We start from the raw sequence: 8,523 nt of genomic DNA, 5'->3' as shown, positions 1-8,523 counted from the left end.
CACTCATTGGTAGAAGAGATTGGCAATACATATAGTAAACAGAGGCTTAGTATGCAGAATACTTTGAACTCCTCAAAGTAAAAAAGGCAGCTAAGTTGATGGGCAAAGGCACGAACAAACATTTCACTGAAGAGGAAAACAAAGAGTCAAAAACATATGAACATGTTGTTCCCTTATAAGAAATCAAGGAAATACAGATTGAAACCACAAATAGATGCCATTTATACTCACCAGATTGACAGAAAATGTAAAGTCATACAGTCCCACGTGTTGGCAAGGATGTGGAGCAGCAACACCTAACACACACTGATGGGAACTGGCTCATCCACATTTTCCAGTAAAGTGAAAAAATTCACATACCCTGAGGTTCAGCAGTTTACTTTCAAACAAATACCATAAAGAAAAGTTTTCATGTGTGCACCAAAAGAGACATGCAGGAACATCCGTACAGTGTTGTTCATAATAGCAGACAACTGGAAACAACCTAAATGGTCATAATGACACTGAATAACTATCTATATCTAGAGAGGTGATAGATAGATAGGTAGATAGATAGATAGATATGCCCCTTAATATTTTAGTTTGTATTTCCTATGAAAGCTTTTCTCTTTTTTTTTTTCAAAAAAAATAACAGGGCTTCCCTGGTGGTGCAGTGGTTGAGACTCTGCCTGCCAATGCAGGGGACACGGGTTCAAGCCCTGGTCTGGGAGGATCCCGCGTGCCGCGGAGCAACTAGGGCCGTGAGCCACAACTACTGAGCCTGCGAGTCTGGAGCCTGTGCTCCACAACAAGAGAGGCCGCGATAGTGAGAGGCCTGCGCACCGCGATGAAGAGTGGCCCCCGCTCGCCGCAGCTAGAGAAAGCCCTCGCACAGAAACGAAGACCCAACACAGCCAAAAAATTTAAAAAATTTTTAAAATTTAATTTATTTTGTGGTACAGAAAATTTTTTCTATAGAAGGTGATTTCTAATTCCTTGCTCTTTTTTTAAAAAAATAGATCTTTATTGGAGTATAATTGCTTCACAATACTGTGTTAGTTTCTGTTGTACACCAAAGTGAATCAGCCACATGCATACATATGTCCCCGTTCTCTTATAACCACTGTATAGCACCGTTATCAGCATCAGGAAATTTAACAAGGATACAGTATTTTTACCTAATTTTCCATCCATAGTCAATTATCTTAGTCAATAAAAATCCATAGTCAACAATCTTCTTATGTTTCAATAATGTATCTTTATCCTCCAGTACAGGATCCAATCCAGTAATCATGCACTACACTTAGTTATCACGTTGCTTTACTCTCCTTTAATTTGTAAAAATTTCTCAACTTTTTCCTTTTTTTCTTTCATGATATTGACATTTTTTAAGAATATTGGCCAGACTTCCCTGGTGGTGCAGTGGTTAAGAATCCACCTGCCAATGCAGGAGACACGGGTTCAAGCCCTGGTCCGGGAGGATCCCACATGCCCCGCGTGGAGCAACTAAGCCCGCAAGCCACAGCTACTGAAGCCCGAGCACCGCAATTACTGAAGCCCGCGCACCTAGAGCCCGTGCTCCGTAACAAGAGAGGTCACCGCAACGAGAAGCCCGTGCACTGCCACAAAGAGTAGCCCCTGCTCGCCACAACTGGAGAAAGCCCTCGCGCAGCAACAAAGACCCAACGCAACCAAAAGTAAATAAAATAAGATACAAAAAAGAATATTGACCAATTATTAAACAGAAAATTCTCAGTTTTTCTTTATTACATATTTTCAGTTTGAAAAATTTTTATGTTTAGATCTTCAATTAATGTGGAATTTATTCTTGTATGTAGTGTGAGCAATGAATCTAATTTTATCTTTTTCCAAGTGGTTATCCAGTTGCCATGGCTCAACACCATTTGGTTAAAAAAAAAAAAAAAAAAAGAAGCCAATCTTTGCCCCAATAACTTGAGATACCTTTGTCATGTACTAGAATTCTCCATGTAGGTGGTTTATGTATGAACTTTCTATTCTGTTCCATTGTTCTGTCTATTCATGCACCAGTGCCATACTACTTTAATCATAGAGGCTTTGGAGTGTGCTCTGTTATCTGGTAGAGTTAGTCTTCTCTCATATTTCTTCTGTTTCAGTGTTTTTCTAAGTACTCTTATGTGTTTATTTTCTCCTATTAAGTTTAGAAACTTACCCAGCTGTGAAAAAGGGCTTGTTGGTATTGGTGTTTTTATTAGGATTGCATTAAATTTATAAATTAATTTAGGGACAAGTAACATCTTGATTATGTTGAGATGATCTAAGCAAACCAAGAGACATCATTCCATTTGCTCAAGTCTACTTTTGTTTTTTGAACATTTTTGATCTACAAAAATGGCATTTTAATACAGTTAACTCTAATGAATGGAGAAGATTTATCATGCCTTTGGATAGGAGACTCAATATAATGAGGATGTCATTTCTTCCCAACTTAAAGCACAAATTTAATAAAATTCTCATCTTAGCCTCAGCAGCAATTTCATTACCTTTGATAATAATTCCAAAATTCATTTGGAAAAGTAAAAAGCCAAAGAAGGTAAGAAAGAGAAGGGCGATGGAAACTTGCTCTATTAGAAACCAAGACTTCCCATAAAGTCAAAATAATAAAGACAGTGTGGTATGGGTGCTTAGACAGACAGAGGGACCAATGGAAGAAAGTAGAGAACCCAAAATCTGAACCATGGTGTATTAATCAGGATAAGCTAATAACAAATACGCCCTGAAATCTCAGAGGTTTAGCACTTACAGTTTACTTCTTGCTCATACAGAGGCCACTGTTAGTACAGATGACCACGAGGTGATTTAACAATCCAGGCAGCTCTGTCTTGTGGCTCTGCCATCTCAACATTCTTCAGGGAAGCTGAGAGATTGATCAATGAATTTTCAGTCTCATCCCAGAATTGACACAGGACACTGCTCACAGGTCATTGGTCATTGCTAGTTACATGGCCCTGCAGAGCTGGAGAGCAGCTGGGAGGTTGTGTCTTTGGAGTATCCAGGAAGGACAGGATAACCACATATTGGTGAGTGCTAGTAATGTCTACCTTATACAGGAACTTGCATATGAAAAAGGTGACATTACAGATCAGTAAGAAAAAATGGAATAGCAAAAACTGGTAATGGGTAAATTGGTTTTCATATAGAAAAAAATATTAAATTAGATTCCTATCTCACACTATGCCCAAGCATACCAAATGAATTGAAGATTTAAATGTGAAAAACAAAACTCTAAAAGTTTTAGTAGAAATTAGAAGTTACTATCTTTACTAAATCTAATAAGAAAGGATTTCTTTAACAAGACAAAAAGCACCAATTATAAAGGAAAGGATTGATAAATTTGACTAGGAACAAAAGAAAGCACAATGTTTAAAAATAAACTGTATACTTTAAGGAGATATTTGCCCTATATAAGAATAACAACAGATTGTATTAAGAAATTTAAGTAACTCCCTCAAATAAGTATGAAAAATAAAATTTTTTAAATTTTAAAAAAAGATGAATTATATGGAAGGACAATTCTACTTCTAGGTGCAAAGATGAATACCAGAGTATTGTTGGTATTAAAGAAAAATTAGAAACAACAAAACTGTTCAAGGATAGAGAAATGGATCAATAAAGTACGGTATATCTCATACAATGGAATTCTAAACCAGAGTTAAAATTAAAATCTAGATCCACTCATATGAATATGGAAAGGGGTTAGAAAACATAATGCTGAATAAAAAAGCAAGTTGTAGAACATGTATAGTAATGATGCCATTTATTCTGTACGTTCTGAAGAGCTCTATGTATCTATTCTGTGGATTGTTCACGCATATACATGCACTTAGTTGAATATAAAATCGTGAAAAGGAAGAACACACATGAACTTCAAGATAGGGGTTTCCTTTGAGGGGGGAGAGGAATGGGCTTGGAAAAATCCTTCCCAACTCTGTTTAGAGTGTTTTGTTCTTACCGTCACTTCCCCATAAAAAATCTGAAGTAAACATGACAAAATACCAGCGTTTATTAAATCATGGTAGTTGGTAACAGTGTTTGTTGTATTGCTCTCTATACTTACCTGTATGTCAGATACATTTCTTAATAATAAGGGAAAATAAAGGAAAGCAGAAAGCACTTAGAAGACCTGATTTGTTAAATGTACTCTATGTGATCAAAACAGAGCTCCCTCATTAGTCAGAACGAATGCACAGACACTATATGCGTAGGTTTTCACAGACACTATATTCATCCATCAGAGACCAAACTAAATTGGAAGTTAAGAAGCCTGAGTTCACCTCTCTGAGACCAGGTCTTACTTTTCCCACTGGCTTCCTTTTAAGGATACAGTAAACATTGCAGTGTTTATCAGAACAGATCTTGCCTGGGCGCTGGAAACCTTCAGAGGTGCATTTATGTTTGCAGGCCACAGGGATACAATTTAGTCCACAGAAGCAATAATTTAAATAAAGGCACCCCAATGACCTATGCAGAGTAAGCAATCTCACAAATAGTCCTATTTTATGGTTACTAATAGGCACGTGTCATGTTACTGCTGATAAGATGCTTTGAATTCCTGAGGGGAAAAAATGATTATAAAATATTATTTACCATACTTTTTTCCCCTATTTTTGGAATCAGTGGCATTTTAATAGCTGCCATAATTTTGGTTACACTGTAAAGTCACCCATAAATCATTTATGAAGCTACCCGGACATCTGTCTCCTGCATTAGGTAATTAGTTTAGACCAAGTTATGGTGAATGATGTATATTTGTTTGACCATCTGCCTCCATAATATAGCTCGCTTTCAGGACGTGGCTCTTGTTCTGTCATATCATCAGTATTCACTGCATAGGTATATTACCCAAAGTTCCGCTTCTATTCTCTGATCATTTGTATCTTAACTCCTTCCATTAAGATTTACAGAGCAGACCCACAACTAACACAAGGGAGATTTAGTTTTAGAGAGATTTAGGGGATGTAATCAAATCCCTTTAAAGATAGACTGGTCAAATAGTTCAAATGGATGTTTTTATATGTGATGTGGTTTTCCTAAATCAACAAATCTTATTATACGTTATACACCACAATAACAATGACAACTAAGACCAGGGCTCTGAAACAACTCTGAAGTTCAGGGCCCATGTCAGACATTTCTTCTGGGGAAGAACAATAGTTCTCAGGATAGTGCCGTGAGACTAGCTTTGAAACATCTTGAATTTCCTGTTACATTCAAAACTGCTTCACACATGTTGGTATAGCAGCCTTTCTTGCTCCTTGTTCTATAAGCCTAGTAAAAGTGGATTATCATGTTATTCACAAGGGGTTAGTTTGTTGAAAAAAAACAAAAAAGAAAGGGGGAGGGGGGAGTGAGTCTTATTTTCCAGAAGACTTGAGCTATAGAATACAATGTGTGTGTGTGTGTGTGTGTGTGTGTGTGTGTGTGTGTGTGTTTTAATCTGAGACTTGGTTTTCCATAACAACATTCAAACGTCACTTTGTAAGGCATTATTTCTATTTTCAATTGCCATATTGCTGTTCCTACCTTACCAAGAATTATGGGTGAATAATTCATCCTAATTTTCACTTCTCCTTATTTTCTACATTTTTAAATAAGAAGCACATATTAATTCTATAAGTAGAATAAAGAGGCACTTCAATTCAAGAATGTTTTAGGATTTGCCAAAATATTGTGGTTTCATCATATAATTTTATTTCTTCCTTATCTGGTTCTGTCACTCACAGAGGCAATGTGATAGTAACTGGGAATTCCTTTATATCCACTGCTTTGCTGCAAATTTTAGGAAACTATGTCATACTAGCTACAAATTCATTATTTTGCCCCTGTTGTTACAAGGAGATTACAACACTATGGCAAATGTTAACAAGTAGCAAAGCAAATGTAAAACCATTTGCTCTGCTGATATCTTAATAGGCTTCCTTTGCTGTAAGGTCTCTTGACACCATAACATGATAGATATGTAAATATCACTTAAATAGCAAATAACAATATAATGCAAGTGGATCAATAATTAGATCCCCACAAATTTAATATACTATAAGATTCAGCTAAAATAAGAGTGGAACAGCAAAGTGTGATTTCATCTACTAGATTAGACCAGGATGAATAGATAAATACACATGTTTTAAAAGTCAACAACCATAGAATCACAGGCATTCTTAAGTGTGCTATACTTTTTTCTTCAAGGCCTTATTCAAATTTTACCTCTCCCCTGAGGCTTTTCCTGTTATTTCTAGAATGGTCTCTCCTTCCCTGGCTTTTTCCATAATTGTGTCATTTTATTATAGCACTCACCACGCCTCATACTGTATTGTCTCCTCACTGAGGGACGTCATAATTATGCATATTTTGACATTTCTGACATTGAGAAGCCTCATAATCTGTACGTATTTAATGTGGTGCTGTTTTCCCTTCCTCTTTCCTTCCTGCACCCTCCAATCAGCTCTCGTTAAATCAGTGGAACGATTTACAATTGATCAAGCCTGGCAATAGCCTTACAATCCATTTACCTGGAGGACAGGTAGCACATCTGTTGATTCTTGTATTCTCTGAGAATATACAGTGCTTACAGGATAGTGACCTGGGGGAACTGAAATTAATAACCTCAGGCTCTCTTAGACTAAGAGGAGAATTTTAAAGAGGTGACCACCATCAGGAGGAATTTTTGGATTTATATAATTGGAGTCCTGGTCAACAATTTCTCCTTCATCTCTCCAAATTTACATTAGTGTTCTAAGTCTCAATCTCAAATGATTCTATGATATTGTATTAGTCTATACGGCAGCAAACAAATCAGACTTCACCTATTTTATGAAAGTGACAAAATTCAAAGCCCCAACTTGCTTTTCTTTCTCTAATAGACACTGTGCTGAACCATCCAGAGGCCTCCACAATCTCAGGACTGAAGCACTTATATCCCAGCTGCTAGGAGTGTTGGTTGCTGCCAACTCCATATTGAATCCTGCTGCAGAGATTGGTTTTTGTTAAAGAAAACTGCTTAACCTAAATTTGCATCGCCTTCCTGGGAGCAGCCCATATCGAATGACTGTCAGAGATATAAAGGCCATGCCCCCTGCCCTAATTTGGGACCATACTGCAGAAGCACCCCAACTCCAGAGCAAGCCATGGGATTGGCTGGGGTCTTGGTCATAAATGCATCACAGTTCAATTTCTTCCTCTACTCACTCCTGATTCCTTCTCTTTCCCACAAAAGTCTATCCAGAGATTACTATCACCCAAGGAACCTGATCTGTGACAGTTGGTGCATTAGGAGTGGTCCAGAAAAGTGAGTCAAAGATAAGATTTTGGAGCTGGGCCATCCATGAACCAGTTAATAATAATAACCCCTGTCATTGATGGCAGGTAAAGCGTGGATACAACCTAGCATGTGGCAAAACTTCCACTGGTGGTGAACTGGGATGGCATGCTAGCAAAATGGAATGTTGAGCCTGTCTAGTAAATGAAGCATTTGCCAAACACAGAGGAAAAAGTAATAATAAGGGTAATTCATCACCAATTAAAGACTAAGTGTGAAAGCCAAAGCCTGCTTTGCAAAGTGACTCTAATCTCCTGCCACTGGAGGACAGACAAAGCTGAGAATCAAGCCCAAGACCTATAAGAACAAGAGTAGAATTAACTCCCAATAATTCAATATCTCTTGTGGCTCTGATTCACCAAGATCAAGACTCTGATTAGCAAACGATGGGACCTTGAGACTTGAGATGGAGATATCAGAGTTGATGCACTCAACAGTCTTGAGTCCCCAGATGCCCTGAACCCCTCTGTGGAAGTGACCAGCTCCTCCCTGTTAAAGGCTTATGTCCCCTCCTGATGGAAGACAAAGCAGAGGGAACCTGCCCTTGCAAGACAATGTGGACTCTATTCAGCATCTTCCCTGACCTCCCCTTCTGGGCACTCAAATAACTAGAATTGTCACAACAAAATTTGGCCTGGGAAGAGCTGGGCATGTTAAGGGAGGGATGGGGTCATAGGCCAAAGGAGCTACGGTGCCGGGACAATGTGTACTGACAGGGACCAGGAGAGTAGGTGTGAGAATGAATGCTAAGGATTAAGGGGGTGGGTGGAATATAAAGGCAGATAAGGGAGAATTTATAGGTACAAGAGTAGTATAGAATTTAACACTGGGCAAGGACCCAACTGGACAGAGATAATATGTTACTAGGAGGGTTCTCAGGAGCTTAGAGAAAGCAATGGCCCACACGAAGTGATGTAGAAATACTGGGCCATATGGTGGAAGGAAGGATTAAGAGCATCAGAAAAGTAAGCAATAATGGGTATACCAGGTAAACTTGGAAAACCCACCAGATGACTCTGATCCACAGGAAGGCCCAGAAAGCATACTACTTAACAAAACAAGAAGGAATTCACTGGTGCAAAGGGCAACAGTATTGTTGAGACTCTATTCGGCGGCCAACCTCTGTAGATCCTACCTGACTGTAGGGGATCATCACAAAATTGAGGTCCCTGGTAGCTATGGGGCCAACC

At 38.4% G+C, this 8,523-nt stretch overlaps 1 long non-coding RNA gene across 1 annotated transcript in view; it reads right to left on the bottom strand.

Moving 5' to 3' along the window:
• Positions 1-910: 910 nt before the first annotated feature.
• LOC309663462 overlaps positions 911-8,523 on the bottom strand; it is a 29,234-nt gene continuing 21,621 nt past the window's right edge. Inside the window, exon 2 of the long non-coding RNA XR_014265298.1 lies at positions 911-8,468. This is a non-coding gene — a long non-coding RNA (uncharacterized lncRNA). The remainder of the gene's footprint in view (positions 8,469-8,523) is intronic.

This window comes from Balaenoptera physalus, assembly GCF_965194825.1.
Source record: "Balaenoptera physalus genome assembly, chromosome: 6".
Classification (NCBI taxonomy): Eukaryota; Metazoa; Chordata; class Mammalia; order Artiodactyla; family Balaenopteridae; genus Balaenoptera; species Balaenoptera physalus.
Note: the sequence above shows the minus strand (reverse complement) of the source record. Positions and strands in the feature narration are given on the sequence as shown.